At 47.2% G+C, this 25,093-nt stretch overlaps 11 non-coding genes across 11 annotated transcripts; all 11 read right to left on the reverse strand.

Moving 5' to 3' along the window:
- Positions 1-1,046: 1,046 nt before the first annotated feature.
- On the reverse strand, positions 1,047-1,214 carry LOC142486362 (U1 spliceosomal RNA). Its single transcript, XR_012798928.1, has one exon. It is a non-coding gene; the product is annotated as a U1 spliceosomal RNA (small nuclear RNA).
- A 1,274-nt stretch (positions 1,215-2,488) lies between these two features.
- LOC142486363 (U1 spliceosomal RNA) lies at positions 2,489-2,656 on the reverse strand. The gene has a single exon (XR_012798929.1). It is a non-coding gene; the product is annotated as a U1 spliceosomal RNA (small nuclear RNA).
- Positions 2,657-3,917: 1,261 nt separating this feature from the next.
- Positions 3,918-4,085, reverse strand: LOC142486364 (U1 spliceosomal RNA). The gene has a single exon (XR_012798930.1). It is a non-coding gene; the product is annotated as a U1 spliceosomal RNA (small nuclear RNA).
- Positions 4,086-5,351: 1,266 nt separating this feature from the next.
- LOC142486365 (U1 spliceosomal RNA) lies at positions 5,352-5,519 on the reverse strand. Its single transcript, XR_012798931.1, has one exon. It is a non-coding gene; the product is annotated as a U1 spliceosomal RNA (small nuclear RNA).
- A 1,281-nt stretch (positions 5,520-6,800) lies between these two features.
- LOC142486366 (U1 spliceosomal RNA) lies at positions 6,801-6,968 on the reverse strand. Its single transcript, XR_012798932.1, has one exon. It is a non-coding gene; the product is annotated as a U1 spliceosomal RNA (small nuclear RNA).
- A 1,265-nt stretch (positions 6,969-8,233) lies between these two features.
- On the reverse strand, positions 8,234-8,401 carry LOC142486367 (U1 spliceosomal RNA). Its single transcript, XR_012798933.1, has one exon. It is a non-coding gene; the product is annotated as a U1 spliceosomal RNA (small nuclear RNA).
- Positions 8,402-9,669: 1,268 nt separating this feature from the next.
- LOC142486369 (U1 spliceosomal RNA) lies at positions 9,670-9,837 on the reverse strand. The gene has a single exon (XR_012798935.1). It is a non-coding gene; the product is annotated as a U1 spliceosomal RNA (small nuclear RNA).
- A 1,275-nt stretch (positions 9,838-11,112) lies between these two features.
- Positions 11,113-11,280, reverse strand: LOC142486370 (U1 spliceosomal RNA). The gene has a single exon (XR_012798936.1). It is a non-coding gene; the product is annotated as a U1 spliceosomal RNA (small nuclear RNA).
- A 1,275-nt stretch (positions 11,281-12,555) lies between these two features.
- LOC142486374 (U1 spliceosomal RNA) lies at positions 12,556-12,718 on the reverse strand. Its single transcript, XR_012798939.1, has one exon. It is a non-coding gene; the product is annotated as a U1 spliceosomal RNA (small nuclear RNA).
- Positions 12,719-13,988: 1,270 nt separating this feature from the next.
- On the reverse strand, positions 13,989-14,156 carry LOC142486371 (U1 spliceosomal RNA). Its single transcript, XR_012798937.1, has one exon. It is a non-coding gene; the product is annotated as a U1 spliceosomal RNA (small nuclear RNA).
- A 1,271-nt stretch (positions 14,157-15,427) lies between these two features.
- LOC142486372 (U1 spliceosomal RNA) lies at positions 15,428-15,595 on the reverse strand. Its single transcript, XR_012798938.1, has one exon. It is a non-coding gene; the product is annotated as a U1 spliceosomal RNA (small nuclear RNA).
- Between the last annotated feature and the right edge of the window lie 9,498 nt (positions 15,596-25,093).

Below are 25,093 nucleotides of genomic sequence, written 5' to 3' on the forward strand. Positions count from 1 at the left end.
AGCAGCAGCAGCAATGAATATTTGTCAAACAACATAGATCCAAGACACCCCGTCCTCCTCCTCCCCCCCCCCCCCCCAGAAGCGAAGCAAAGCAAAGCAAAGCAAAGCCAAACCAAACCCTCCCCCCCATCCAACAAGCACCCAGAGCAGCCAAGCTTCGCCGTAAGGTACTTCTTCTTAGTTTTAAAAGAAAGAAGCAATCACTTTGAACACCGCTCAGCTCTGTCATTTCAGCTGCCGGAGAGACAGGGGGACACCATATTTCTGGGGTGGCTTTCTACATCTCCCCTACCTGCTGGCACTCTCTTTTTCTGACCTCCACTGACACCTGCTGCTGCTGCTGCTGCTGCATAAAAAGGGAGAGGTGCCCTGTCCTGCTGGCAAACGTGACACTTTGGCCCTTACCAGCATGGCTGCTTACCTGGCATTTGCATAAATATAGAAGCAAGCTAACACTGTCTGCTGCTCCATGGATAGAGATAGATAGATAGATAGATAGATAGATAGATAGATAGATAGATAGAGATTGTTTTTTGCACAGCTCAGCAGATAGTCTGCAATCTGTTGCTTTTAAATGCTGCTTTTTGTTACTTTGGAGCCTAGAAACTCTAGAACGTACTGTACACTCCCTTTGTGATATCATCACAGGGGGTTGTCTGGCTACAGAGACCCAGACATACCATGTAGAACTAGGGTGGGGAGGGGGTGAAATAAAAACCCCATATCATATCCTGCAAGCAAGGACCGTCCATTTTTTCAAATCCAGATTTGATTGTAAATGTGCTGTTTTTTTCATAAATATATATATACAGTACACCGTATTTGTTTCCCTATTTCCCAATCCACCTGTGAACTTATTCCTAAACGTCTGTGCAGGTACATCATTGTCATTTGTCCCTGTTTGAGATGTTGCTAGCTGGCTATTTATTGTACATGGTGCTCCTTTTTGCCAGCAGTTATTGACCATGCCCAAAGCCCAAGCAGTGGGAATAGCAGCAGCTTGTCTGAACAAACACCTGTTTCTGTTTTTTGTAACCATCCAAAAACAGGGGAGAGCGCGCACGCAGTCCCCCACTACCAGAAATTGTGCAGTCGAGTTTCCCGCATGTGGGGAAATCGCAGAGGTCAGCTAGCTCCAAGTGCAATGAGCTAGCCTCGCCCTGGGAGAGCCACCTGCTGGAGCATGGCTTAAAACTCCCCTGCCAGGTAAGTATGAGTTGCAATGGCGCGCTGGGGGCAACTAGCCCTGTCCCAGGACAACTGTCACCCTTGTGGAGAGAGCAGCTTGGTCATTGGTGCAGCAAGCAACACAGTACCTGAGGCCTAGTATCTGAGCCGCTGCAGCCAGCACCTGCAGCAAGGAGCAGCCTAGGCCATTCCATGCAAACATTTGTGCTGCAGCAGCAGCAGCAGCAGCAGCAGCAGCAGCAGCAGCAGCAATGAATATTTGTCAAACAACATAGATCCAAGACACCCCGTCCTCCTCCTCCCCCCCCCCCCCCCAGAAGCGAAGCAAAGCAAAGCAAAGCAAAGCCAAACCAAACCCTCCCCCCCATCCAACAAGCACCCAGAGCAGCCAAGCTTCGCCGTAAGGTACTTCTTCTTGGTTTTAAAAGAAAGAAGCAATCACTTTGAACACCGCTCAGCTCTGTCATTTCAGCTGCCGGAGAGACAGGGGGACACCATATTTCTGGGGTGGCTTTCTACATCTCCCCTACCTGCTGGCACTCTCTTTTTCTGACCTCCACTGACACCTGCTGCTGCTGCTGCTGCTGCATAAAAAGGGAGAGGTGCCCTGTCCTGCTGGCAAACGTGACACTTTGGCCCTTACCAGCATGGCTGCTTACCTGGCATTTGCATAAATATAGAAGCAAGCTAACACTGTCTGCTGCTCCATGGATAGAGATAGATAGATAGATAGATAGATAGATAGATAGATAGATAGATAGATAGATAGATAGATAGAGATTGTTTTTTGCACAGCTCAGCAGATAGTCTGCAATCTGTTGCTTTTAAATGCTGCTTTTTGTTACTTTGGAGCCTAGAAACTCTAGAACGTACTGTACACTCCCTTTGTGATATCATCACAGGGGGTTGTCTGGCTACAGAGACCCAGACATACCATGTAGAACTAGGGTGGGGAGGGGGTGAAATAAAAACCCCATATCATATCCTGCAAGCAAGGACCGTCCATTTTTTCAAATCCAGATTTGATTGTAAATGTGCTGTTTTTTTCATAAATATATATATACAGTACACCGTATTTGTTTCCCTATTTCCCAATCCACCTGTGAACTTATTCCTAAACGTCTGTGCAGGTACATCATTGTCATTTGTCCCTGTTTGAGATGTTGCTAGCTGGCTATTTATTGTACATGGTGCTCCTTTTTGCCAGCAGTTATTGACCATGCCCAAAGCCCAAGCAGTGGGAATAGCAGCAGCTTGTCTGAACAAACACCTGTTTCTGTTTTTTGTAACCATCCAAAAACAGGGGAGAGCGCGCACGCAGTCCCCCACTACCAGAAATTGTGCAGTCGAGTTTCCCGCATGTGGGGAAATCGCAGAGGTCAGCTAGCTCCAAGTGCAATGAGCTAGCCTCGCCCTGGGAGAGCCACCTGCTGGAGCATGGCTTAAAACTCCCCTGCCAGGTAAGTATGAGTTGCAATGGCGCGCTGGGGGCAACTAGCCCTGTCCCAGGACAACTGTCACCCTTGTGGAGAGAGCAGCTTGGTCATTGGTGCAGCAAGCAACACAGTACCTGAGGCCTAGTATCTGAGCCGCTGCAGCCAGCACCTGCAGCAAGGAGCAGCCTAGGCCATTCCATGCAAACATTTGTGCTGCAGCAGCAGCAGCAGCAGCAGCAGCAGCAGCAGCAGCAGCAGCAATGAATATTTGTCAAACAACATAGATCCAAGACACCCCGTCCTCCTCCTCCCCCCCCCCCCCCCAGAAGCGAAGCAAAGCAAAGCAAAGCAAAGCCAAACCAAACCCTCCCCCCCATCCAACAAGCACCCAGAGCAGCCAAGCTTCGCCGTAAGGTACTTCTTCTTAGTTTTAAAAGAAAGAAGCAATCACTTTGAACACCGCTCAGCTCTGTCATTTCAGCTGCCGGAGAGACAGGGGGACACCATATTTCTGGGGTGGCTTTCTACATCTCCCCTACCTGCTGGCACTCTCTTTTTCTGACCTCCACTGACACCTGCTGCTGCTGCTGCTGCTGCATAAAAAGGGAGAGGTGCCCTGTCCTGCTGGCAAACGTGACACTTTGGCCCTTACCAGCATGGCTGCTTACCTGGCATTTGCATAAATATAGAAGCAAGCTAACACTGTCTGCTGCTCCATGGATAGAGATAGATAGATAGATAGATAGATAGATAGATAGATAGATAGATAGAGATTGTTTTTTGCACAGCTCAGCAGATAGTCTGCAATCTGTTGCTTTTAAATGCTGCTTTTTGTTACTTTGGAGCCTAGAAACTCTAGAACGTACTGTACACTCCCTTTGTGATATCATCACAGGGGGTTGTCTGGCTACAGAGACCCAGACATACCATGTAGAACTAGGGTGGGGAGGGGGTGAAATAAAAACCCCATATCATATCCTGCAAGCAAGGACCGTCCATTTTTTCAAATCCAGATTTGATTGTAAATGTGCTGTTTTTTTCATAAATATATATATACAGTACACCGTATTTGTTTCCCTATTTCCCAATCCACCTGTGAACTTATTCCTAAACGTCTGTGCAGGTACATCATTGTCATTTGTCCCTGTTTGAGATGTTGCTAGCTGGCTATTTATTGTACATGGTGCTCCTTTTTGCCAGCAGTTATTGACCATGCCCAAAGCCCAAGCAGTGGGAATAGCAGCAGCTTGTCTGAACAAACACCTGTTTCTGTTTTTTGTAACCATCCAAAAACAGGGGAGAGCGCGCACGCAGTCCCCCACTACCAGAAATTGTGCAGTCGAGTTTCCCGCATGTGGGGAAATCGCAGAGGTCAGCTAGCTCCAAGTGCAATGAGCTAGCCTCGCCCTGGGAGAGCCACCTGCTGGAGCATGGCTTAAAACTCCCCTGCCAGGTAAGTATGAGTTGCAATGGCGCGCTGGGGGCAACTAGCCCTGTCCCAGGACAACTGTCACCCTTGTGGAGAGAGCAGCTTGGTCATTGGTGCAGCAAGCAACACAGTACCTGAGGCCTAGTATCTGAGCCGCTGCAGCCAGCACCTGCAGCAAGGAGCAGCCTAGGCCATTCCATGCAAACATTTGTGCTGCAGCAGCAGCAGCAGCAGCAGCAGCAGCAGCAGCAGCAGCAATGAATATTTGTCAAACAACATAGATCCAAGACACCCCGTCCTCCTCCTCCCCCCCCCCCCCCCAGAAGCGAAGCAAAGCAAAGCAAAGCAAAGCCAAACCAAACCCTCCCCCCCATCCAACAAGCACCCAGAGCAGCCAAGCTTCGCCGTAAGGTACTTCTTCTTGGTTTTAAAAGAAAGAAGCAATCACTTTGAACACCGCTCAGCTCTGTCATTTCAGCTGCCGGAGAGACAGGGGGACACCATATTTCTGGGGTGGCTTTCTACATCTCCCCTACCTGCTGGCACTCTCTTTTTCTGACCTCCACTGACACCTGCTGCTGCTGCTGCTGCTGCATAAAAAGGGAGAGGTGCCCTGTCCTGCTGGCAAACGTGACACTTTGGCCCTTACCAGCATGGCTGCTTACCTGGCATTTGCATAAATATAGAAGCAAGCTAACACTGTCTGCTGCTCCATGGATAGAGATAGATAGATAGATAGATAGATAGATAGATAGATAGATAGATAGATAGATAGAGATTGTTTTTTGCACAGCTCAGCAGATAGTCTGCAATCTGTTGCTTTTAAATGCTGCTTTTTGTTACTTTGGAGCCTAGAAACTCTAGAACGTACTGTACACTCCCTTTGTGATATCATCACAGGGGGTTGTCTGGCTACAGAGACCCAGACATACCATGTAGAACTAGGGTGGGGAGGGGGTGAAATAAAAACCCCATATCATATCCTGCAAGCAAGGACCGTCCATTTTTTCAAATCCAGATTTGATTGTAAATGTGCTGTTTTTTTCATAAATATATATATACAGTACACCGTATTTGTTTCCCTATTTCCCAATCCACCTGTGAACTTATTCCTAAACGTCTGTGCAGGTACATCATTGTCATTTGTCCCTGTTTGAGATGTTGCTAGCTGGCTATTTATTGTACATGGTGCTCCTTTTTGCCAGCAGTTATTGACCATGCCCAAAGCCCAAGCAGTGGGAATAGCAGCAGCTTGTCTGAACAAACACCTGTTTCTGTTTTTTGTAACCATCCAAAAACAGGGGAGAGCGCGCACGCAGTCCCCCACTACCAGAAATTGTGCAGTCGAGTTTCCCGCATGTGGGGAAATCGCAGAGGTCAGCTAGCTCCAAGTGCAATGAGCTAGCCTCGCCCTGGGAGAGCCACCTGCTGGAGCATGGCTTAAAACTCCCCTGCCAGGTAAGTATGAGTTGCAATGGCGCGCTGGGGGCAACTAGCCCTGTCCCAGGACAACTGTCACCCTTGTGGAGAGAGCAGCTTGGTCATTGGTGCAGCAAGCAACACAGTACCTGAGGCCTAGTATCTGAGCCGCTGCAGCCAGCACCTGCAGCAAGGAGCAGCCTAGGCCATTCCATGCAAACATTTGTGCTGCAGCAGCAGCAGCAGCAGCAGCAGCAGCAGCAGCAGCAGCAGCAATGAATATTTGTCAAACAACATAGATCCAAGACACCCCGTCCTCCTCCTCCCCCCCCCCCCCCAGAAGCGAAGCAAAGCAAAGCAAAGCAAAGCAAAGCCAAACCAAACCCTCCCCCCCATCCAACAAGCACCCAGAGCAGCCAAGCTTCGCCGTAAGGTACTTCTTCTTGGTTTTAAAAGAAAGAAGCAATCACTTTGAACACCGCTCAGCTCTGTCATTTCAGCTGCCGGAGAGACAGGGGGACACCATATTTCTGGGGTGGCTTTCTACATCTCCCCTACCTGCTGGCACTCTCTTTTTCTGACCTCCACTGACACCTGCTGCTGCTGCTGCTGCTGCATAAAAAGGGAGAGGTGCCCTGTCCTGCTGGCAAACGTGACACTTTGGCCCTTACCAGCATGGCTGCTTACCTGGCATTTGCATAAATATAGAAGCAAGCTAACACTGTCTGCTGCTCCATGGATAGAGATAGATAGATAGATAGATAGATAGATAGATAGATAGATAGATAGATAGATAGATAGATAGAGATTGTTTTTTGCACAGCTCAGCAGATAGTCTGCAATCTGTTGCTTTTAAATGCTGCTTTTTGTTACTTTGGAGCCTAGAAACTCTAGAACGTACTGTACACTCCCTTTGTGATATCATCACAGGGGGTTGTCTGGCTACAGAGACCCAGACATACCATGTAGAACTAGGGTGGGGAGGGGGTGAAATAAAAACCCCATATCATATCCTGCAAGCAAGGACCGTCCATTTTTTCAAATCCAGATTTGATTGTAAATGTGCTGTTTTTTTCATAAATATATATATACAGTACACCGTATTTGTTTCCCTATTTCCCAATCCACCTGTGAACTTATTCCTAAACGTCTGTGCAGGTACATCATTGTCATTTGTCCCTGTTTGAGATGTTGCTAGCTGGCTATTTATTGTACATGGTGCTCCTTTTTGCCAGCAGTTATTGACCATGCCCAAAGCCCAAGCAGTGGGAATAGCAGCAGCTTGTCTGAACAAACACCTGTTTCTGTTTTTTGTAACCATCCAAAAACAGGGGAGAGCGCGCACGCAGTCCCCCACTACCAGAAATTGTGCAGTCGAGTTTCCCGCATGTGGGGAAATCGCAGAGGTCAGCTAGCTCCAAGTGCAATGAGCTAGCCTCGCCCTGGGAGAGCCACCTGCTGGAGCATGGCTTAAAACTCCCCTGCCAGGTAAGTATGAGTTGCAATGGCGCGCTGGGGGCAACTAGCCCTGTCCCAGGACAACTGTCACCCTTGTGGAGAGAGCAGCTTGGTCATTGGTGCAGCAAGCAACACAGTACCTGAGGCCTAGTATCTGAGCCGCTGCAGCCAGCACCTGCAGCAAGGAGCAGCCTAGGCCATTCCATGCAAACATTTGTGCTGCAGCAGCAGCAGCAGCAGCAGCAGCAGCAGCAGCAGCAGCAGCAATGAATATTTGTCAAACAACATAGATCCAAGACACCCCGTCCTCCTCCTCCCCCCCCCCCCCCCAGAAGCGAAGCAAAGCAAAGCAAAGCAAAGCCAAACCAAACCCTCCCCCCCATCCAACAAGCACCCAGAGCAGCCAAGCTTCGCCGTAAGGTACTTCTTCTTGGTTTTAAAAGAAAGAAGCAATCACTTTGAACACCGCTCAGCTCTGTCATTTCAGCTGCCGGAGAGACAGGGGGACACCATATTTCTGGGGTGGCTTTCTACATCTCCCCTACCTGCTGGCACTCTCTTTTTCTGACCTCCACTGACACCTGCTGCTGCTGCTGCTGCTGCATAAAAAGGGAGAGGTGCCCTGTCCTGCTGGCAAACGTGACACTTTGGCCCTTACCAGCATGGCTGCTTACCTGGCATTTGCATAAATATAGAAGCAAGCTAACACTGTCTGCTGCTCCATGGATAGAGATAGATAGATAGATAGATAGATAGATAGATAGATAGATAGATAGATAGAGATTGTTTTTTGCACAGCTCAGCAGATAGTCTGCAATCTGTTGCTTTTAAATGCTGCTTTTTGTTACTTTGGAGCCTAGAAACTCTAGAACGTACTGTACACTCCCTTTGTGATATCATCACAGGGGGTTGTCTGGCTACAGAGACCCAGACATACCATGTAGAACTAGGGTGGGGAGGGGGTGAAATAAAAACCCCATATCATATCCTGCAAGCAAGGACCGTCCATTTTTTCAAATCCAGATTTGATTGTAAATGTGCTGTTTTTTTCATAAATATATATATACAGTACACCGTATTTGTTTCCCTATTTCCCAATCCACCTGTGAACTTATTCCTAAACGTCTGTGCAGGTACATCATTGTCATTTGTCCCTGTTTGAGATGTTGCTAGCTGGCTATTTATTGTACATGGTGCTCCTTTTTGCCAGCAGTTATTGACCATGCCCAAAGCCCAAGCAGTGGGAATAGCAGCAGCTTGTCTGAACAAACACCTGTTTCTGTTTTTTGTAACCATCCAAAAACAGGGGAGAGCGCGCACGCAGTCCCCCACTACCAGAAATTGTGCAGTCGAGTTTCCCGCATGTGGGGAAATCGCAGAGGTCAGCTAGCTCCAAGTGCAATGAGCTAGCCTCGCCCTGGGAGAGCCACCTGCTGGAGCATGGCTTAAAACTCCCCTGCCAGGTAAGTATGAGTTGCAATGGCGCGCTGGGGGCAACTAGCCCTGTCCCAGGACAACTGTCACCCTTGTGGAGAGAGCAGCTTGGTCATTGGTGCAGCAAGCAACACAGTACCTGAGGCCTAGTATCTGAGCCGCTGCAGCCAGCACCTGCAGCAAGGAGCAGCCTAGGCCATTCCATGCAAACATTTGTGCTGCAGCAGCAGCAGCAGCAGCAGCAGCAGCAGCAGCAGCAGCAGCAATGAATATTTGTCAAACAACATAGATCCAAGACACCCCGTCCTCCTCCTCCCCCCCCCCCCCCCAGAAGCGAAGCAAAGCAAAGCAAAGCAAAGCCAAACCAAACCCTCCCCCCCATCCAACAAGCACCCAGAGCAGCCAAGCTTCGCCGTAAGGTACTTCTTCTTGGTTTTAAAAGAAAGAAGCAATCACTTTGAACACCGCTCAGCTCTGTCATTTCAGCTGCCGGAGAGACAGGGGGACACCATATTTCTGGGGTGGCTTTCTACATCTCCCCTACCTGCTGGCACTCTCTTTTTCTGACCTCCACTGACACCTGCTGCTGCTGCTGCTGCTGCATAAAAAGGGAGAGGTGCCCTGTCCTGCTGGCAAACGTGACACTTTGGCCCTTACCAGCATGGCTGCTTACCTGGCATTTGCATAAATATAGAAGCAAGCTAACACTGTCTGCTGCTCCATGGATAGAGATAGATAGATAGATAGATAGATAGATAGATAGATAGATAGATAGAGATTGTTTTTTGCACAGCTCAGCAGATAGTCTGCAATCTGTTGCTTTTAAATGCTGCTTTTTGTTACTTTGGAGCCTAGAAACTCTAGAACGTACTGTACACTCCCTTTGTGATATCATCACAGGGGGTTGTCTGGCTACAGAGACCCAGACATACCATGTAGAACTAGGGTGGGGAGGGGGTGAAATAAAAACCCCATATCATATCCTGCAAGCAAGGACCGTCCATTTTTTCAAATCCAGATTTGATTGTAAATGTGCTGTTTTTTTCATAAATATATATATACAGTACACCGTATTTGTTTCCCTATTTCCCAATCCACCTGTGAACTTATTCCTAAACGTCTGTGCAGGTACATCATTGTCATTTGTCCCTGTTTGAGATGTTGCTAGCTGGCTATTTATTGTACATGGTGCTCCTTTTTCCTTTTTGCCAGCAGTTATTGACCATGCCCAAAGCCCAAGCAGTGGGAATAGCAGCAGCTTGTCTGAACAAACACCTGTTTCTGTTTTTTGTAACCATCCAAAAACAGGGGAGAGCGCGCACGCAGTCCCCCACTACCAGAAATTGTGCAGTCGAGTTTCCCGCATGTGGGGAAATCGCAGAGGTCAGCTAGCTCCAAGTGCAATGAGCTAGCCTCGCCCTGGGAGAGCCACCTGCTGGAGCATGGCTTAAAACTCCCCTGCCAGGTAAGTATGAGTTGCAATGGCGCGCTGGGGGCAACTAGCCCTGTCCCAGGACAACTGTCACCCTTGTGGAGAGAGCAGCTTGGTCATTGGTGCAGCAAGCAACACAGTACCTGAGGCCTAGTATCTGAGCCGCTGCAGCCAGCACCTGCAGCAAGGAGCAGCCTAGGCCATTCCATGCAAACATTTGTGCTGCAGCAGCAGCAGCAGCAGCAGCAGCAGCAGCAGCAGCAGCAGCAGCAATGAATATTTGTCAAACAACATAGATCCAAGACACCCCGTCCTCCTCCTCCCCCCCCCCCCCCAGAAGCGAAGCAAAGCAAAGCAAAGCAAAGCCAAACCAAACCCTCCCCCCCATCCAACAAGCACCCAGAGCAGCCAAGCTTCGCCGTAAGGTACTTCTTCTTGGTTTTAAAAGAAAGAAGCAATCACTTTGAACACCGCTCAGCTCTGTCATTTCAGCTGCCGGAGAGACAGGGGGACACCATATTTCTGGGGTGGCTTTCTACATCTCCCCTACCTGCTGGCACTCTCTTTTTCTGACCTCCACTGACACCTGCTGCTGCTGCTGCTGCTGCATAAAAAGGGAGAGGTGCCCTGTCCTGCTGGCAAACGTGACACTTTGGCCCTTACCAGCATGGCTGCTTACCTGGCATTTGCATAAATATAGAAGCAAGCTAACACTGTCTGCTGCTCCATGGATAGAGATAGATAGATAGATAGATAGATAGATAGATAGATAGATAGATAGATAGATAGATAGAGATTGTTTTTTGCACAGCTCAGCAGATAGTCTGCAATCTGTTGCTTTTAAATGCTGCTTTTTGTTACTTTGGAGCCTAGAAACTCTAGAACGTACTGTACACTCCCTTTGTGATATCATCACAGGGGGTTGTCTGGCTACAGAGACCCAGACATACCATGTAGAACTAGGGTGGGGAGGGGGTGAAATAAAAACCCCATATCATATCCTGCAAGCAAGGACCGTCCATTTTTTCAAATCCAGATTTGATTGTAAATGTGCTGTTTTTTTCATAAATATATATATACAGTACACCGTATTTGTTTCCCTATTTCCCAATCCACCTGTGAACTTATTCCTAAACGTCTGTGCAGGTACATCATTGTCATTTGTCCCTGTTTGAGATGTTGCTAGCTGGCTATTTATTGTACATGGTGCTCCTTTTTGCCAGCAGTTATTGACCATGCCCAAAGCCCAAGCAGTGGGAATAGCAGCAGCTTGTCTGAACAAACACCTGTTTCTGTTTTTTGTAACCATCCAAAAACAGGGGAGAGCGCGCACGCAGTCCCCCACTACCAGAAATTGTGCAGTCGAGTTTCCCGCATGTGGGGAAATCGCAGAGGTCAGCTAGCTCCAAGTGCAATGAGCTAGCCTCGCCCTGGGAGAGCCACCTGCTGGAGCATGGCTTAAAACTCCCCTGCCAGGTAAGTATGAGTTGCAATGGCGCGCTGGGGGCAACTAGCCCTGTCCCAGGACAACTGTCACCCTTGTGGAGAGAGCAGCTTGGTCATTGGTGCAGCAAGCAACACAGTACCTGAGGCCTAGTATCTGAGCCGCTGCAGCCAGCACCTGCAGCAAGGAGCAGCCTAGGCCATTCCATGCAAACATTTGTGCTGCAGCAGCAGCAGCAGCAGCAGCAGCAGCAGCAGCAGCAGCAGCAGCAATGAATATTTGTCAAACAACATAGATCCAAGACACCCCGTCCTCCTCCTCCCCCCCCCCCCCCAGAAGCGAAGCAAAGCAAAGCAAAGCAAAGCCAAACCAAACCCTCCCCCCCATCCAACAAGCACCCAGAGCAGCCAAGCTTCGCCGTAAGGTACTTCTTCTTGGTTTTAAAAGAAAGAAGCAATCACTTTGAACACCGCTCAGCTCTGTCATTTCAGCTGCCGGAGAGACAGGGGGACACCATATTTCTGGGGTGGCTTTCTACATCTCCCCTACCTGCTGGCACTCTCTTTTTCTGACCTCCACTGACACCTGCTGCTGCTGCTGCTGCTGCATAAAAAGGGAGAGGTGCCCTGTCCTGCTGGCAAACGTGACACTTTGGCCCTTACCAGCATGGCTGCTTACCTGGCATTTGCATAAATATAGAAGCAAGCTAACACTGTCTGCTGCTCCATGGATAGAGATAGATAGATAGATAGATAGATAGATAGATAGATAGATAGATAGATAGATAGATAGAGATTGTTTTTTGCACAGCTCAGCAGATAGTCTGCAATCTGTTGCTTTTAAATGCTGCTTTTTGTTACTTTGGAGCCTAGAAACTCTAGAACGTACTGTACACTCCCTTTGTGATATCATCACAGGGGGTTGTCTGGCTACAGAGACCCAGACATACCATGTAGAACTAGGGTGGGGAGGGGGTGAAATAAAAACCCCATATCATATCCTGCAAGCAAGGACCGTCCATTTTTTCAAATCCAGATTTGATTGTAAATGTGCTGTTTTTTTCATAAATATATATATACAGTACACCGTATTTGTTTCCCTATTTCCCAATCCACCTGTGAACTTATTCCTAAACGTCTGTGCAGGTACATCATTGTCATTTGTCCCTGTTTGAGATGTTGCTAGCTGGCTATTTATTGTACATGGTGCTCCTTTTTGCCAGCAGTTATTGACCATGCCCAAAGCCCAAGCAGTGGGAATAGCAGCAGCTTGTCTGAACAAACACCTGTTTCTGTTTTTTGTAACCATCCAAAAACAGGGGAGAGCGCGCACGCAGTCCCCCACTACCAGAAATTGTGCAGTCGAGTTTCCCGCATGTGGGGAAATCGCAGAGGTCAGCTAGCTCCAAGTGCAATGAGCTAGCCTCGCCCTGGGAGAGCCACGGAGCATGGCTTAAAACTCCCCTGCCAGGTAAGTATGAGTTGCAATGGCGCGCTGGGGGCAACTAGCCCTGTCCCAGGACAACTGTCACCCTTGTGGAGAGAGCAGCTTGGTCATTGGTGCAGCAAGCAACACAGTACCTGAGGCCTAGTATCTGAGCCGCTGCAGCCAGCACCTGCAGCAAGGAGCAGCCTAGGCCATTCCATGCAAACATTTGTGCTGCAGCAGCAGCAGCAGCAGCAGCAGCAGCAGCAGCAGCAGCAATGAATATTTGTCAAACAACATAGATCCAAGACACCCCGTCCTCCTCCTCCCCCCCCCCCCCCAGAAGCGAAGCAAAGCAAAGCAAAGCAAAGCCAAACCAAACCCTCCCCCCCATCCAACAAGCACCCAGAGCAGCCAAGCTTCGCCGTAAGGTACTTCTTCTTGGTTTTAAAAGAAAGAAGCAATCACTTTGAACACCGCTCAGCTCTGTCATTTCAGCTGCCGGAGAGACAGGGGGACACCATATTTCTGGGGTGGCTTTCTACATCTCCCCTACCTGCTGGCACTCTCTTTTTCTGACCTCCACTGACACCTGCTGCTGCTGCTGCTGCTGCATAAAAAGGGAGAGGTGCCCTGTCCTGCTGGCAAACGTGACACTTTGGCCCTTACCAGCATGGCTGCTTACCTGGCATTTGCATAAATATAGAAGCAAGCTAACACTGTCTGCTGCTCCATGATAGATAGATAGATAGATAGATAGATAGATAGATAGATAGATAGATAGATAGATAGATAGATAGAGATTGTTTTTTGCACAGCTCAGCAGATAGTCTGCAATCTGTTGCTTTTAAATGCTGCTTTTTGTTACTTTGGAGCCTAGAAACTCTAGAACGTACTGTACACTCCCTTTGTGATATCATCACAGGGGGTTGTCTGGCTACAGAGACCCAGACATACCATGTAGAACTAGGGTGGGGAGGGGGTGAAATAAAAACCCCATATCATATCCTGCAAGCAAGGACCGTCCATTTTTTCAAATCCAGATTTGATTGTAAATGTGCTGTTTTTTTCATAAATATATATATACAGTACACCGTATTTGTTTCCCTATTTCCCAATCCACCTGTGAACTTATTCCTAAACGTCTGTGCAGGTACATCATTGTCATTTGTCCCTGTTTGAGATGTTGCTAGCTGGCTATTTATTGTACATGGTGCTCCTTTTTGCCAGCAGTTATTGACCATGCCCAAAGCCCAAGCAGTGGGAATAGCAGCAGCTTGTCTGAACAAACACCTGTTTCTGTTTTTTGTAACCATCCAAAAACAGGGGAGAGCGCGCACGCAGTCCCCCACTACCAGAAATTGTGCAGTCGAGTTTCCCGCATGTGGGGAAATCGCAGAGGTCAGCTAGCTCCAAGTGCAATGAGCTAGCCTCGCCCTGGGAGAGCCACCTGCTGGAGCATGGCTTAAAACTCCCCTGCCAGGTAAGTATGAGTTGCAATGGCGCGCTGGGGGCAACTAGCCCTGTCCCAGGACAACTGTCACCCTTGTGGAGAGAGCAGCTTGGTCATTGGTGCAGCAAGCAACACAGTACCTGAGGCCTAGTATCTGAGCCGCTGCAGCCAGCACCTGCAGCAAGGAGCAGCCTAGGCCATTCCATGCAAACATTTGTGCTGCAGCAGCAGCAGCAGCAGCAGCAGCAGCAGCAGCAGCAGCAGCAATGAATATTTGTCAAACAACATAGATCCAAGACACCCCGTCCTCCTCCTCCCCCCCCCCCCCAGAAGCGAAGCAAAGCAAAGCAAAGCAAAGCCAAACCAAACCCTCCCCCCCATCCAACAAGCACCCAGAGCAGCCAAGCTTCGCCGTAAGGTACTTCTTCTTGGTTTTAAAAGAAAGAAGCAATCACTTTGAACACCGCTCAGCTCTGTCATTTCAGCTGCCGGAGAGACAGGGGGACACCATATTTCTGGGGTGGCTTTCTACATCTCCCCTACCTGCTGGCACTCTCTTTTTCTGACCTCCACTGACACCTGCTGCTGCTGCTGCTGCTGCATAAAAAGGGAGAGGTGCCCTGTCCTGCTGGCAAACGTGACACTTTGGCCCTTACCAGCATGGCTGCTTACCTGGCATTTGCATAAATATAGAAGCAAGCTAACACTGTCTGCTGCTCCATGGATAGAGATAGATAGATAGATAGATAGATAGATAGATAGATAGATAGATAGATAGATAGATAGAGATTGTTTTTTGCACAGCTCAGCAGATAGTCTGCAATCTGTTGCTTTTAAATGCTGCTTTTTGTTACTTTGGAGCCTAGAAACTCTAGAACGTACTGTACACTCCCTTTGTGATATCATCACAGGGGGTTGTCTGGCTACAGAGACCCAGACATACCATGTAGAACTAGGGTGGGGAGGGGGTGAAATAAAAACCCCATATCATATCCTGCAAGCAAGGACCGTCCATTTTTTCAAATCCAGATTTGATTGTAAATGTGCTGTTTTTTTCATAAATATATATATACAGTACACCGTATTTGTTTCCCTATTTCCCAATCCACCTGTGAACTTATTCCTAAACGTCTGTGCAGGTACATCATTGTCATTTGTCCCTGTTTGAGATGTTGCTAGCTGGCTATTTATTGTACATGGTGCTCCTTTTTGCCAGCAGTTATTGACCATGCCCAAAGCCCAAGCAGTGGGAATAGCAGCAGCTTGTCTGAACAAACACCTGTTTCTGTTTTTTGTAACCATCCAAAAACAGGGGAGAGCGCGCACGCAGTCCCCCACTACCAGAAATTGTGCAGTCGAGTTTCCCGCATGTGGGGAAATCGCAGAGGTCAGCTAGCTCCAAGTGCAATGAGCTAGCCTCGCCCTGGGAGAGCCACCTGCTGGAGCATGGCTTAAAACTCCCCTGCCAGGTAAGTATGAGTTGCAATGGCGCGCTGGGGGCAACTAGCCCTGTCCCAGGACAACTGTCACCCTTGTGGAGAGAGCAGCTTGGTCATTGGTGCAGCAAGCAACACAGTACCTGAGGCCTAGTATCTGAGCCGCTGCAGCCAGCACCTGCAGCAAGGAGCAGCCTAGGCCATTCCATGCAAACATTTGTGCTGCAGCAGGGATAAGGATAGTATTATTACATAGCACTTACAGTGACGGCGGCGCTATACATATAGGGATAAGGATAGTATTACACAGCACTGAAAGTGACGGTGGAGCTGTACATACAGGGATAAGGATAGTATTATTACATAGCACTGACAGTGACAGCGGTGCTGTACACACAGGGATAAGGATAGTACACTGACAGTGACGGCGGCGCTGTACATACAGAGATGTACAGCGCCGCCATCACTGTCAATGCTATGTAATAATATCCTTATCCCTGTATGTACAGCGCCACCATTACTGTCACTGCTATGTAATAATACTATCCTTATCTCTGTATGTACAGCGCCGCCGTCACTGTCAGTGCTATGTAATAATAATATCCTTATCCCTGTATGTACAGCGCCGCCGTCACTGTCAGTGCTATGTAATAATACTATCCTTAACCCTGTATGTACAGCGCCGCCGTCACTGTCAGTGCTATGTAAAATTACTATCCTTATCCCTGTATGTACAGCGCCGCCATCACTGTCAATGCTATGTAAAACTATCCTTATCCCTGTATGTACAGCGCCGCCGTTACATAGCACTGGCAGTGACGGCGGCGCTGTACATACAGGGATAAGGATAGTATTATTACACAGCACTGACAGTGACGGCGGCGCTATACATATAGGGATAAGGATAGTATTACAAAGCACTGACAGTGACGGCGGCGCTGTACATACAGGGATAAGGATAGTATTATTACATAGCACTGACAGTGACGGCGGCGCTGTACATACAGGGATAAGTATAGTATTATTACATAGCACTGACAGTGACGGCGGCACTGTACATACAGGGATAAGGATAGTATTACATAGCACTGACAGTGACGGCGGCGCTGTACACACAGGGATAAGGATATAATTATTACATAGCACTGACAGTGACGGCGGCGCTGTACATACTCAGATAAGGATAGTATTACATAGCACTGACAGTGACGGCGGCGCTGTACATACAGGGATAAAGATATTATTATTACATAGCACTGACAGTGACGGCGGCGCTGTACATACAGGGATATGGATAGTATTATTACACAGCAGTGATAGTGACGGCGGCGCTGTACATACAGGGATAAGGATAGTATTATTATATAGCAGTGACAGTGACGGCGGCGCTGTACATACAGGGATAAGGATAGTATTACATAGCACTGACAGTGATGGCGGCGCTGTACATACAGGGATAAGGATAGTATTATTACATAGCACTGACAGTGATGGCGGCGCTGTACATACAGGGATAAGGATAGTATTATTACATAGCACTGACAGTGATGGCGGCGCTGTACATACAGGGATAAGGATAGTATTATTACATAGCACTGACAGTGACGGCGGCGCTGTTTATACAGGGATAAGAATAGTATTATTACATAGCACTGACAGTGACGGCGGCGCTGTACATATAGGGATAAGGATAGTATTATTACATAGCACTTACAGTGACGGCGGAGCTGTACATAAAGGGATAAGGATAGTATTATTACATAGCACTGACAGTAACAGCGGCACTTTACATACAGGGATAAGGATAGAATTATTACATAGCACTGACAGTGACAGCGGTGCTGTACACACAGGGATAAGGATAGTACACTGACAGTGACGGCGGCGCTGTACATACAGAGATAAGGATAGTATTATTACATAGCACTGACAGTGACGGCAGCGCTATACATACAGGGATAAGGATAATATTATTACATAGCACTGACAGTGACGGCGGCGCTGTACATACAGGGATAAGGATAGTATTATTACACAGCACTGACAGTGACGGCGGCGCTATACATATAGGGATAAGGATAGTATTACACAGCACTGACAGTGACGGCGGAGCTGTACATACAGGGATAAGGATAGTATTATTACATCGCACTGACAGTGACGGCGGCGCTGTACACACAGGGATAAGGATAGTATTACATAGCACTGACAGTGACGCGGCGCTGTACATACAGTGATAAGGATAGTATTACATAGCACTGACAGTGACGGCGGAGCTGTACATAAAGGTATAAGGATAGTATTATTACATAGCACTGACAGTAACAGCGGCACTTTACATACAGGGATAAGGATAGAATTATTACATAGCACTGACAGTGACAGCGGTGCTGTACACACAGGGATAAGGATAGTACACTGACAGTGACGGCGGCGCTGTACATACAGAGATAAGGATAGTATTATTACATAGCACTGACAGTGACGGCGGCGCTGTACATACAGGGATAAGGATAATATTATTACATAGCACTGACAGTGACGGCGGCGCTGTACATACAGGGATAAGGATAGTATTATTACACAGCACTGACAGTGACGGCGGCGCTATACATATAGGGATAAGGATAGTATTACACAGCACTGACAGTGACGGCGGAGCTGTACATACAGGGATAAGGATAGTATTATTACATCGCACTGACAGTGACGGCGGCGCTGTACACACAGGGATAAGGATAGTATTACATAGCACTGACAGTGACGCGGCGCTGTACATACAGTGATAAGGATAGTATTACATAGCACTGACAGTGACGGCGGTGCTGTACATACAGGGATAAGGATAGTATTACACAGCACTGACAGTGACGGCGTCGCTGTACATACAGGGATAAGGATAATTTTACATAGCACTGACAGTGACGGCGGCGCTGTACATACATAAGGATATTATTATTATTACATAGCACTGACAGTAATGGCGGCGCTGTACATACAGGGATATGGATAGTATTATTACATAGCAGTGACAGTAATGGCGGTGCTGTATATACATGGATAAGGATGGTATTATTACATAGCAGTTACAGTGACGGCGGCGCTGTACATACAGGGATAAGGATAGTATTATTACATAGCACTGACAGTGACGGCGGCGCTGTACATACAGGGATAAGTATAGTATTATTACATAGCACTGTCAGTGCTGTCTTATGTATCCTATCCTTATCCCTGTATGTACAGCGCCGCCGTCACTGTCAGTGCTAACATTAGCTATCCTTATCCCTGTATGTACAGCGCCGCCGTCACTGTCAGTGCTATGTAATACTATCCTTATCCATGTATGTACAGCGCCGCTGTCACTGTCAGTGCTATGTAATACTATCCTTATCCCTGTGTGTACAGCGCCGCCGTCACTATCAGTGCTATGTAATAATACTATCCTTATCCCTGTGTGTACAGCACCGCCGTCACTGTCAGTGCTATGTAATAATACTATCCTTATCCCTGTATGTACAGCGCCGCCATCACTGTCAGTGCTATGTAATAATACTATCCTTATCCCTGTATGTACAGCGCCGCCATCACTGTCAGTGCGATGTAATAATACTATCCGTATCCCTGTATGTACAGCGCCGCCGTTACTGTCAGTGCTATGTAATAATACTATCCTTATTCCTGTATGTACAGCGCCACCGTCACTGTCAGTGCTATGTAATACTACCCTTATCCCTGTATGTACAGCGCCGCCGTCACTGTAAGTGCTATGTAATAATACTATCCTTATCCCTGTATGTACAGCGCCGCCGTCACTGTCACTGCTATATAATAATACTATCCTTATCCCTGTATGTACAGCGCCACCGTCACTGTCACTGCTATGTATTAATACTATCCATATCCCTGCATTTACAGCGCCGCCGTCACTGTCAGTGCTATGTAATATTAATATCCTTATCCCTGTATGTACAGCGCCACCGTCACTGTCAGTGCTATGTAATACTATCCTTATCCGAATATGTACACCGCCGCCGTCACTGTCAGTGCTGTGTAATACTATCCTTATCCCTGTATATAAAGCGCCGCTGTCTTTGTCAGTGCTATATAACGGCGGCGCTGTACATACAGGGATAAGGATAGTATTATTACATAGCAGTGACAGTGACGGCGGCGCTGTACATACAGGGATAAGGATAGTATTATTACATAGCAGTGACAGTGACGGCGGCGCTGTACATACAGGGATAAGGATAGTATTATTACATAGCACTGACAGTGACGGCGGCGCTGTACATACAGGGATAAGGATAGTATTATTACATAGCAGTGACAGTGACGGCGGTGCTGTACATACAGGGATAAGGATAGTATTATTACATAGCACTGACAGTGACGTCGGCGCTGTACATACAGGTATAAGGATAGTATTATTACATAGCAGTGACAGTGACGGCGGCGCTGTACATACAGGGATAAGGATAGTATTATTACATAGCAGTGACAGTGACGGCGGCGCTGTACATACAGGGATAAGGATAGTATTATTACATAGCACTAACAGTGACGGCGGCGCTGTACATACAGGGATAAGGATAGTATTATTACATAGCAGTGACAGTGACGGCGGCGCTGTACATACAGGGATAAGGATAGTATTATTACATAGCACTGACAGTGACGTCGGCGCTGTACATACAGGTATAAGGATAGTATTATTACATAGCAGTGACAGTGACGGCGGCGCTGTACATACAGGGATAAGGATAGTATTATTACATAGCAGTGACAGTGACGGCGGCGCTGTACATACAGGGATAAGGATAGTATTATTACATAGCACTAACAGTGACGGCGGCGCTGTACATACAGGGATAAGGATATTATTATTACATAGCACTGACAGTGACGGCGGCGCTGTACATACAGGGATATGGATAGTATTATTACATAGCAGTGACAGTGACGGCGGCGCTGTACATACAGAGATAAGGATAGTATTATTACATAGCAGTCACAGTGACGGCGGCGCTGTACATACAGGGATAAGGATAGTATTACATAGCATTGACAATGATGGCGGCGTTGTACATACAGGGTACGCCGCCGTCACTGTCAGTGCTGTGTAATAATACTATCCTTATCCCTGTATGTACAACGCCGCCGTCACTGTCAGTGCTATGTAATAATACTTTCCTTATCCCTGTATGTACAGCGCCGCCGTCACTGTCAGTGCTATGTAATAATACTATCCTTATCCCTGTATGTACAGCCTTGCCGTCACTGTAAGTGCTATGTAATACTATCCTTATCCCTGTATGTACAGCGCCGCCATCACTGTCAATGCTATGTAATAATATCCTTATCCCTGTATGTACAGCGCCGCCATTACTGTCACTGCTATGTAATAATACTATCCTTATCTCTGTATGTACAGCGCCGCCGTCACTGTCACTGCTATGTAATAATACTATCCATATCCCTGTATGTACAGCGCCGCCGTCACTGTCAGTGCTATGTAATAATAATATCCTTATCCCTGTATGTACAGCGCCGCCGTCACTGTCAGTGCTATGTAATAATACTATCCTTAACCCTGTATGTACAGCGCCGCCGTCACTGTCAGTGCTATGTAATATTACTATCCTTATCCCTGTATGTACAGCGCCGCCATCACTGTCAATGCTATGTAATACTATCCTTATCCCTGTATGTACAGCGCCGCCGTCACTGTCACTGCTATGTAATAATACTATCCTTATCTCTGTATGTACAGCGCCGCCGTCACTGTCACTGCTATGTAATAATACTATCCATATCCCTGTATGTACAGCGCCGCCGTTACATAGCACTGGCAGTGACGGCGGCGCTGTACATACAGGGATAAGGATAGTATTATTACACAGCACTGACAGTGACGGCGGCGCTATACATATAGGGATAAGGATAGTATTACAAAGCACTGACAGTGACGGCGGCGCTGTACATACAGGGATAAGGATAGTATTATTACATAGCACTGACAGTGACGGCGGCGCTGTACATACAGGGATAAGTATAGTATTATTACATAGCACTGACAGTGACGGCGGCACTGTACATACAGGGATAAGGATAGTATTACATAGCACTGACAGTGACGGCGGCGCTGTACACACAGGGATAAGGATATAATTATTACATAGCACTGACAGTGACGGCGGCGCTGTACATACTCAGATAAGGATAGTATTACATAGCACTGACAGTGACGGAGGCGCTGTACATACAGGGATAAAGATATTATTATTACATAGCACTGACAGTGACGGCGGCGCTGTACATACAGGGATATGGATAGTATTATTACACAGCAGTGATAGTGACGGCGGCGCAGTACATACAGGGATAAGGATAGTATTATTATATAGCAGTGACAGTGACGGCGGCGCTGTACATACAGGGATAAGGATAGTATTACATAGCACTGACAATGATGGCGGCGCTGTACATACAGGGATAAGGATAGTATTATTACATAGCACTGACAGTGATGGCGGCGCTGTACATACAGGGATAAGGATAGTATTATTACATAGCACTGACAGTGACGGCGGCGCTGTTTATACAGGGATAAGAATAGTATTATTACATAGCACTGACAGTGACGGCGGCGCTGTACACACAGGGATAAGGATAGTATTATTACATAGCACTTACAGTGATTGCGGCGCTATACATATAGGGATAAGGATAGTATTACACAGCACTGACAGTGACGGCGGAGCTGTACATACAGGGATAAGGATAGTATTATTACATAGCACTGATAGTAACAGCGGCACTTTACATACAGGGATAAGGATAGAATTATTACATAGCACTGACAGTGACAGCGGTGCTGTACACACAGGGATAAGGATAGTACACTGACAGTGACGGCGGCGCTGTACATACAGAGATAAGGATAGTATTATTACATAGCACTGACAGTGACGGCGGCGCTGTACATACAGGGATAAGGATAATATTATTACATAGCACTGACAGTGACGGCGGCGCTGTACATACAGGGATAAGGATAGTATTATTACACAGCACTGACAGTGACGGCGGCGCTATACATATAGGGTTAAGGATAGTATTACACAGCACTGACAGTGACGGCGGAGCTGTACATACAGGGATAAGGATAGTATTATTACATCGCACTGACAGTGACGGCGGAGCTGTACACACAGGGATAAGGATAGTATTACATAGCACTGACAGTGACGCGGCGCTGTACATACAGTGATAAGGATAGTATTACATAGCACTGACAGTGACGGCGGCGCTGTACATACAGGGATAAGGATAGTATTACACAGCACTGACAGTGACGGCGTCGCTGTACATACAGGGATAAGGATAATTTTACATAGCACTGACAGTGACGGCGGCGCTGTACATACATAAGGATATTATTATTATTACATAGCACTGACAGTGATGGCGGCGCTGTATATACAGGGATATTGATAGTATTATTACATAGCAGTGACAGTAATGGCGGCGCTGTACATACAGGGATAAGGATGGTATTATTACATAGCAGTTACAGTGACGGCGGCGCTGTACATACAGGGATAAGGATAGTATTATTACATAGCACTGACAGTGACGGCGGCGCTGTACATACAGGGATAAGTATAGTATTATTACATAGCACTGTCAGTGCTGTCTTATGTATCCTATCCTTATCCCTGTATGTACAGCGCCGCCGTCACTGTCAGTGCTAGCATTAGCTATCCTTATCCCTGTATGTACAGCGCCGCCGTCACTGTCAGTGCTATGTAATACTATCCTTATCCATGTATGTACAGCGCCGCTGTCACTGTCAGTGCTATGTAATACTATCCTTATCCCTGTGTGTACAGCGCCGCCATCACTATCAGTGCTATGTAATAATACTATCCTTATCCCTGTGTGTACAGCACCGCCGTCACTGTCAGTGCTATGTAATATTACTATCCTTATCCCTGTATGTACAGCGCCGCCGTCACTGTCAGTGCTATGTAATAATACTATCCTTATCCCTGTATGTACAGCGCCGCCATCACTGTCAGTGCTATGTAATAATACTATCCTTATCCCTGTATGTACAGCGCCGCCATCACTGTCAGTGCGATGTAATAATACTATCCGTATCCCTGTATGTACAGCGCCGCCGTTACTGTCAGTGCTATGTAATAATACTATCCTTATTCCTGTATGTACAGCGCCACCGTCACTGTCAGTGCTATGTAATACTACCCTTATCCCTGTATGTACAGCGCCGCCGTCACTGTAAGTGCTATGTAATAATACTATCCTTATCCCTGTATGTACAGCGCCGCCGTCACTTTCAGTGCTATGTAATAATACTATCCTTATCCCTGTATGTACAGCGCGGCCGTCACTGTCAGTGCTATATAATAATACTATCCTTATCTCTGTATGTACAGCGCCACCGTCACTGTCAGTGCTATGTAATAATACTATCCTTATCCCTGTATGTACAGCGCCGCCATCACTGTCAATGCTATGTAATAATATCCTTATCCCTGTATGTACAGCGCCACCGTTACTGTCACTGCTATGTAATAATACTATCCTTATCTCTGTATGTACAGCGCCGCCGTCACTGTCACTGCTATGTAATAATACTATCCATATCCCTGTATGTACAGCGCTGCCGTCACTGTCAGTGCTATGTAATAATAATATCCTTATCCCTGTATGTACAGCGCCGCCGTCACTGTCAGTGCTATGTAATAATACTATCCTTATCCCTGTATGTACAGCGCCGCCGTCACTGTCAGTGCTATGTAATATTACTATCCTTATCCCTGTATGTACAGCGCCGCCATCACTGTCAATGCTATGTAATACTATCCTTATCCCTGTATGTACAGCGCCACCGTCACTGTCACTGCTATGTAATAATACTATCCTTATCTCTGTATGTACAGCGCCGCCGTTACTGTCACTGCTATGTAATAATACTATCCATATCCCTGTATGTACAGCGCCGCCGTTACATAGCACTGGCAGTGACAGCGGCGCTGTACATACAGGGATTAGGATAGTATTATTACACAGCACTGACAGTGACGGCGGCGCTGTACATACAGGGGGCGCTGTACATACAGGGATAAGGATAATATTATTACATAGCACTGACAGTGAAGGTGGCGCTGTACATACAGGGATAAGAATAGTATTACACAGCACTGACAGTGACGGCGTCGCTGTACATACAGGGATAAGGATAATTTTACATAGCACTGACAGTGACGGCGGCGCTGTACATACAGAGATAAGGATAGTATTATTACATAGCACTGACAGTGACGGCGGCGCTGTACATACAGGGATAAGGATAATATTATTACATAGCACTGACAGTGACGGCGGCGCTGTACATACAGGGATAAGGATAGTATTATTACACAGCACTGACAGTGACGGCGGCGCTATACATATAGGGATAAGGATAGTATTACACAGCACTGACAGTGACGGCGGAGCTGTACATA

The sequence above is a fragment of the Ascaphus truei genome, unplaced genomic scaffold, assembly GCF_040206685.1.
Source record: "Ascaphus truei isolate aAscTru1 unplaced genomic scaffold, aAscTru1.hap1 HAP1_SCAFFOLD_83, whole genome shotgun sequence".
NCBI classification, from domain to species: domain Eukaryota; kingdom Metazoa; phylum Chordata; class Amphibia; order Anura; family Ascaphidae; genus Ascaphus; species Ascaphus truei.